Genomic DNA, 8,282 nt, shown 5'->3' on the forward strand with positions numbered 1-8,282 from the left:
TTGTGAAAGCATCCAAAGAAAGAACATAGCAAAGGATGATTTCTCGCTTAGGCATGGCAGTTCATGCTGCTTGCCTTGCACAAGAGATACACAATCTAAGAGCTTTTGAATTGTCCTTAAGTAGTTTTTCAAATAGGCAGATTTCTGCATACAGATTCATAATATAGAAACTAAATGTATTAAGTGATGAACTTACTTGAATTTCATGAGTCTATCTTACTCTGCAACTTCTTCCTACCATTTTATTAGGAAAAAGCAATATGTGACATGACGGGGCACTTTCAATTCATTTTGTAAGCAAATGAAGTTTAAATAAAGAATAAATGAATGAATGAAATGAAGTGGAAGAAAAATAATCACCAAACGTGATTAATATAACGGAGTAGCACATTGAAATGTTAGCATTTTGAAGTTAATTATTGAGTATGTAATTTATATAAGGTAATGAAACATTCATTCGCAAAGTTTGAAAAGAGGATTTATCAGGCACAGTGAGTTTCGCGACTCTGGATTTTAGACATAGTGTTGCCACTTTTGAACGTCATACCCTTTAACCTTTTTCTGGGTGACCATCCCAAAGCTACCAGTTTGAAGGGGGCCCAAAGTGAGAAGGGCTCTCCAGCTGGCCCATGCTGCACGGTGAGCAGCTCTGCCCTTCCTCTTGTGAGCTAGTGGATCCAGTGCTGCTGGAATGGTCTGTGGCCCATCAGAAAGCTATATGGAGCCCGTGACAAGCCCCGCCAAAACCATCACAGAGGAGACCCTCTGTGTTTGGGAAAATACAAAGTCTCCTGTTGCAGATGACCCTTGATTTTGAGAAATGACTCTAGGCTCATGTAGAGACTGAATCACTCAACTATCTGGCATAAGATGACCACATTACTTGATGCTTAATGTGAAATGGTGTTGTCTCAGACACTTGGCCATAAAGCCAGGCACTCCCAGAAGTAATCCACATCAAGTGGATTGAGAAGGAAGAGAAACCTATGAGGCTGAGCCTATGAGATGCCTGAGGACACAGGTAAATTATATGAATAAGCAGTTGTATTCCTACTTTACTCTTCCTTCCCATGCCTCGTGGGAGTTTACTATGACTGGTGGACCAGGGATAGAGTAACTTCAACCTGGTGTATAGATGGCTTTTCATGATATACTGGTACCAGGCAGATAAGAGGAAGTGCTGCTATTCTTCAGGGTGGCCTGAACTACATTTGAGGAGGAAAATGCTTATATTAGTTAAATTTTTGAGCAGACATTTTATTGTTCACTTTGTCTGGAAGGAATTATTTTATTGTCTACTTTACTTCAGGTCAGGATCTATGCCAATTCTTGAGTTAATTATTTGGCACAGGGGTGCTATTCAAATCTACAACAAGTAAGGGAATTGGAATCTAGCACTGAAACTGGGGCTGAAGATCCCCTGTAGTCCAGACTTTTACCCTTTCATTGCTGGATTGTGAAGAGGTCAGAGATGTCTCTGAAGGAAGGACCAGAGTGACTTGGGCAGCAACAGTGTCTATTGGGGCAAGGAGCCTGCGACCTGTCAATAACTGAGAGATGGTTAAGGCTGAATGAATACATGCTGAGGTATTTTTAGTCCTGCTCTGACTAGATGGTCAGGGACTTGGAAGAATCAATATTGGAGAGTTGAGGACAAAGAAGTTTTTAGGGAAGGGTAGATGAACCATTCAGAATGGGCTCAGTGTAAGAATTTCTGTGTCCATGTGAATGCTCATGAAGAGGCCATAATTGCAGAAGAGGTTCTTAATAACCAGGAGAAAAAAAATTATTTCTTCTACGAGAGTCAGTCATCCTTCTTTTCCAGCTAATCTATTGGTTCATGAACATAACAGCTATGATGGCCAGAATGGAAGCGATGCTTGGACTCAGTATAAATTACCTTTCATCAAGGCTGATTCTTATACTGTTAGCAACAGTGACTAGCAATGTACTTCTAGGGGACCTGGTCTGCTACGCTGTAGCAGATATTCTTTTGAGTTGGGAATGCCCCTTCATCATGGAGGAACAGAAACTTATCATCATTGGAATAGTTCTATGGATTTGCATTTGCTCTCTCTGCTTACATGCCTCTAAAACATCACAGGATACTGCATTGCAACACAAGTAAGACATTAGGCTACCAACTGCCTGGCCTATTGTACAAAATATCCAATCATCCTGATGAAGCTAAGCTTCAATGTAATGATCTATTGGAAACTTAGCCACAACACTATCTAAGGTGTAGCACCTTGTGATATTGGTGTGCTATGTTGTAGGACACTGAACATGAGCAGAAACAGTGACCGACACATTTGATATTGTTTTCACGGCCAGAATGGAATGCAACCTAAGACTTAGGGGTGAAGGCACCTCTTAAAATTATACCTATTCTTTCACTTTCAGAATTTTTGCTGTAACTCTTTAAAGTTATTTAACTTTTTTAGCCTAAGAAATTCATTACTCAGTGGAGGACTGTTTCATCTAAGGGTTAAAAAAAATATAGGCTCTATTGAATTGGTAGCTGAGACTGCCACCTGGACTTGTTGTATTCTTTGAGCAATAAGGGCAAAGATTCTTGGCAAGCTGTGGTGTTGGCCGAAAGCCAGGAGAACTTGGAACAAACAGAGAAGGAATCTATCTTATATGTCAGCAGCAGTCTTGTGAATGCCTGCAGAATGGAGGAGTGGAGCTTGTACCAATATTTCCCTGCTAAGCATGCTATTTATTCTCATGTTTCTTTTTAAAATGAGAATCATAATAATTAAAATTTTTTTTTTCTTTCTTCCAGGGGTATATAATGTTATCTAAGTAATGGTCGAATTTCCTTAGATTTCATAAAATGCCCTAGAATCTTTCCCATAATCTTCCATTTTTGTCTAAGTTAGCCAGAATTGTTTTATGTTCTTTGCAACCAAAGAACATTAGTTAACAAATATAGAAATAAAAGACCACCTATGTACAAGTTTTCTACACTATCTGAAAGTGGAGCATTTTTATGAAACCTTTCATAAGCCAAAATGACGTAAACCAAAGAAGCAATTACTGTTAATTTATATGTAATAAGCTTTGGGTTCCCAGACTCAAAAATCAATGCATGCACAATGTCTTTATATTGATCACTATGATTGAAACTCTTAACTATGTCCAGTTTTACTCTTAAGTGTAATACCCTACTCTTAAGAGCTATCTTAGGCTTTTCTGATACCTTAGGGCATCTTACTAATGAATGTACAAAATAAATCATGATAAAGCACAGATGCTCACAGACACTGTTTGAAGCTATGGGAGCTTGATGCTGAGACGCTGACTACAGTTACTGGGGAGGGAGCTCGGTGCCACTTGGGTTGCTCTGGGTACACGCTGCCTCTGTAAGAGTTTGCTACAAAACACTGAAGTTTATTTCCACTTTTCACCTCTTTACATAAAAGCAAAAATTCTCTTTGGATTTCTTTCAGGCAGTGAAAACAAGTCCTAATATAGATTTCTTATAAAAACGAAGTGGCATAATGTAAACTTTCAAAAAGCAGGACATACCTGTATATAGTAATCCTCAATGGGGTTGCTCAATTTTAACAAAAAAATCATCAAATATTTGTGAAGAAGAAAGCTATAAGAAGAAAAAAAAGACTTCCAGCTAATCTCTTCCTTCATGAGGTTACACTACTTTCTCCCTCTTCCCTTAATTTTTTGGCAAAAAAATTCAACATCAATTACTAGAATAATTATATTTATTTTGCTAAAGTTACACCTTGGATCTACAGAGGAGAGGACATAGAGAGATAATGTAGAAAACTTGTACATAGGTGGTCTTTTATTTCTATATTTGTTAACTAATGTTCTTTGGTTGCAAAGAACATAAAACAATTCTGGCTAACTTAGACAAAAATGGAAGATTATGGGAAAGATTCTAGGGCATTTTATGAAATCTAAGGAAATTCGACCATTACTTAGATAACATTATATACCCCTGGAAGAAAGAAATGGTCATTTGAAATGGTCAGTTCTTTATAGGTAGCCGAGTGCATCCAGTTTAGTGAGAGAACTGGGTCACATGGACAGGAATACGTAGACCTGGAGTGATGAAAAGCAGAGGGTCATGGCAGATGTCAACATAGAAGCTGGATAAAGTCTGCCAGTGCTAGCTTCCTTGTATCCGTACCCTTTTACTAATCTCATGCCACTGGGACAAAGAGATGTTCTGGTGGTAGGAGATATAGGACATAAAGGAACTTGCCAAATAAGCAAAATTACGCATTGGTGGCTGAGGTATGTTATTTAATACTGTCACCTCTTCCAGTTTATCTTCATTACTTAGACTTTCTAGCTTTCTCCTTATTAAAATCAATATATTCTATTATAAATAAATACAGTGGTTCTCCAACTTTAGTAATCCTAACAATTGTTTAGGGGGTACTTATTAAAATATTCCTGGGCCTGCCCTTCGGAGGTCCTAATTTATTAGGTTCTGGTAGCTCTACTTTTAATAAGAACTAGGATTTTCAAAGACATTTAGTCATTGGTTGAGTGACCATATCAATTATTTTTTAAACCTGGACACTTTTGAGAGTGAAATGAGTTGCTACTAATTACTCTGGAATGACAGTTTCAAGACAGCACCATCCCAGGCAAACCATGAAATGGCGTCATTGATCACATTTTAGAAGTACTACTAAGTAAAGTTAAACTTCAGGTGTAACAACTCAGACAATTCACATTTAAACCGATTGTGGTATAAAAGTCTTCATTATATACAAGAAATTTTAAGCCTCAAGAAAAAATAAATGAAAGTCCACTTATTTTTCAGGCGGGGAACTGCTGGCCTATTGTACCCCAGAAAATTCATATAACCTTTGGTTGGCTTGTTTTGCTCAGTGATTTTTGAGCTAGTTCAAGCACTTTCAAATCATAATAATTCTTTCCTTCTTTTTTCCCTTCTTCCATCTATCCCTTTGTCCCTCCTTCCCTCACCCACTTATTTATTAAATATTGAGTAATCCAGAAGACCGAGAAAGTCAGAGGCTGGGAGAAGACAATCACAGACCTTCATTCCTTTTACTATCCAAAAATATGCAGAGACAACCCAGCTCTTGCAACTGATGTGATTTGTTACGGTTCTGGACAGATGTTTAGCCCAATATTATTAAAAATAAAACAGAACCAAAAAGAAACCATGCATTTCACTTTAATGCTAGCTTGCCAATTAACCAGAAACACTTTAACCTTGAAAGTTTAAAGGACTAATTAACTTCAAAGTATTTATAAGTGATGTTTGACTGTAAATATGAAATTATGTCTCTTTTGTCTGGCACGATTACCGTTGTGTTTAGAGTCACTCTTGTGGGTGAAGATAAGCTTTCACTTTGCTCCTTTCCAGTCAATTTTGGGTTTGCATTGTAGAGAACAGTTCAAGTGTGTCAGAAAAGTAGGCATCTGCCAGGGAGGGGGAAGGCATTAACTATTTCAGGCCACTAATAAAAATGGTATTTACTGCAGAAGTAAATAGCAAATTATACTCGTGGTGACATGAACAAATTAATGTTCCTTTAAAAGTTCCTAAAAAAAAATTTAAAAATACAATTTCCTGACCTTTTGAATTATTTGCTTTATAGAAAATGATACCTCTCTCAGTTTTTAAAGTTTAGCATCCTAGTGAGCTTGGAAAAGCTTTATGATGTTACTTTTTCTCTACTTTTTAAAAAAGATTTATTTAGGAAGATAATATATCATCATTCTTTAACTTTATTGATGCTGTGTCATCTTATAGACTGTTTTAAAAGACTTGGAACAACATGAAGCACTTAGATGGAGAGATGCTTATTTTTTAAGTAAGTTATTTTTTCTTTGACTTTTCATCTTTCATATACTAATTACTGTAAAAACAATTTAAAAATTGTAAGTTGAAATTCTTTATTTAGATTTAGCTCTCCTTAAGGAATTTAACAAAAAGCCAACTCTAAATAAATCTTTTGTATGCATAGGCTGTACTATGGTGTATATGTGTATCTTTTCTATTAAATAAATGTCACTTTCAGCTTTTGGCTGTTAAACCACATTGTGCCAGGAAATTTCCTAATGGTTCTTTTAGACATTTTCTCTTTCTGTAAATCTATTACTGTGAAACTAATTCCTTCCTGGCTTCCTGTTATGTTCTCTGCTACTGCATTATTGGTATTTATTATTGGAATAATTTATCTTTATAAATTAATTTTATCTTTTTATTTAAAAATTTTTTCAACGCTCTTGAGTTTTTCAACTTATACTAGCATTTTTATTATTAATCCCTTTCTGAAGAGGCATTCATATTTAAATGAGATCTAGTGTTTGCAAAATTTAATTAAATTCTTCCTTCCTTAATATTTTCAACCTGTAATTATTCTTGGATTTTAATATTCCTATTAGTTCAAATCAATAATAGAGAGTAAAAACATTCATACATTGATCTAAATGATTTTTACTTTTCTTACATTTCCAGCAGCTACTTGAACATTATTTATTTTATCATTTTTTGGATCCCTTAAATGTAAAAACACATTCTTCTCTCTCTTCTATGTCAAGTTAGTTATTCTATGGTTCTTCATACATATACTTGTATATTCTAAGTTTACATTATTTGTTTTCTCTGTGTTTGTTCATTCAGCCAGACAATTATTGAGTACCTGTCATAGGTCAGACACTATTTTAGATTATGTTTATTTGTTATTGTTCCATTCCAATTGTGTTTTTAAAAGTTATATTTCTAATGCTGTTCACAAAAAGTATGCTTAAACTAACATTTTTAACACTAATTTGAACTTTATTCTCTTGCATAGTTAATTGAACTGTAGTATGTTTATAGTCTAAGAGACATGATTACTAACTACACTAGTAGTTCTGATAATTATAAAACTACCCAGTGAAACCATCTATCCATATGATCGTTTGAGCATGTATAAAATTTCATTGAGATCTGTAAAAAATTACAGAAAACTTGATGACTTTCATTGACAATAATTTTATTTAAAATGGCAAATTAAACACAAGTGAATATAAGCCATAACTTAATATATATTGTACACCAACTTGATCAAGTCAATAATTTCATCTAGTGTAAAAAAGCTAGACACGTGAAAAATTCTTGGCAGTCATTTAAAAATTATTATTATTCTATTCACTAAATATTGACCTTTTTCAAATAAAGTTTTGTTTTTATATCTTTATAGATTACTCTGTGAGAAGAGAATAAGAAATAAATTTAAAATGGACACTTTGCTCAGATGACCTAATTAATTGGAAGCCATTGCTATTAGCCGGTTTCCGTTCAGTCATGTTTGGTAGAACAGAAGGTACAGTACAGAACAACTAAATGCAACAGGCATCCTGGAACAGTTAGCTGTGAGAGGGATCCTTGACATTGACCTCTGCTGCCCTCAGTGCTCTCATTTTGCCTGATTGGACCCAAGTCTGGATAGCAGTTTTTTGACTTGTGATATTGTGATTTATAATAAGAAATATATATTTGGTCTTTGTCTTTTCTGCAGAGCTCCTAAAACCATTGGAATTTCCTGAGTGAAGAGACCCATAGAGGTGTCTTTTGTTAATGAGGTGATTCTCAGGCCCACCTCCCATCCTCCAGGAATGGGAGAGGGGCTAGAGCTTGGACCAATCACGCCTCTGTGATGAAGCCTCCCTAAAAACCAAAACAACAGTTTCTGGTTTGGTGAACATGTGAAGATGTAGGGAGAGTGACACACCTGGAATGGGCATACCTCTATACATCTTCCCCATACCTCTATACATCTTCCCCATACCTCTATACATCTCTTCCATCTGGCTATTCCTGAGTTACATCCTTTTCTAATAAACCAGTAATCTAGTAAGTAAAAATATTTCTCTGAGTTCTGTGAATCATTCTAGAAAGTTAATCGAACCCAAGGAGGAGTTTGTGGAAACCTCTGGTTTATAACCAGTCTGGTCAGAAGCACAACCCGAACTTGGAACTGGTGTCTGAATTGAACCAGGGGCAGTCTTGTAGGACTGAGCCCTTCACCTGCAGCATTTGATGCTATCTTTGGGTAGATAGTGTCAGAATTGAGTTAAATCACAGGACATCCAATTGGCGTCCTGAGCATAGCTTGGTGGTGTGGAGGGATCACCCCAACCATGCACATAAATCAGAATTGGTCTCAGAACCATTTTAGACTTGTGTTTAAAAGCCTCATTATAGGTACTTCTGAGAGGTTAGGATATGCAGGAGCAAGATAACCTCTCTAGTGGCCCAAAGAAGAATTAACCTGATGAGATAT

The 8,282-nt window shown here is 36.0% G+C and overlaps 1 long non-coding RNA gene across 1 annotated transcript; it reads left to right on the top strand.

Moving 5' to 3' along the window:
* The first annotated feature begins 914 nt into the window (after window positions 1-914).
* On the top strand, window positions 915-7,775 carry LOC120601897 (uncharacterized). Its single transcript, XR_005652582.1, has 3 exons — window positions 915-1,021; window positions 5,765-5,825; window positions 7,518-7,775. It is a non-coding gene; the product is annotated as an uncharacterized LOC120601897 (long non-coding RNA).
* Window positions 7,776-8,282: the final 507 nt, after the last annotated feature.

This window comes from Pteropus medius, unplaced genomic scaffold (genome assembly GCF_902729225.1).
Source record: "Pteropus medius unplaced genomic scaffold, Ma_sr-lr_union100, whole genome shotgun sequence".
NCBI lineage: Eukaryota > Metazoa > Chordata > Mammalia > Chiroptera > Pteropodidae > Pteropus > Pteropus medius.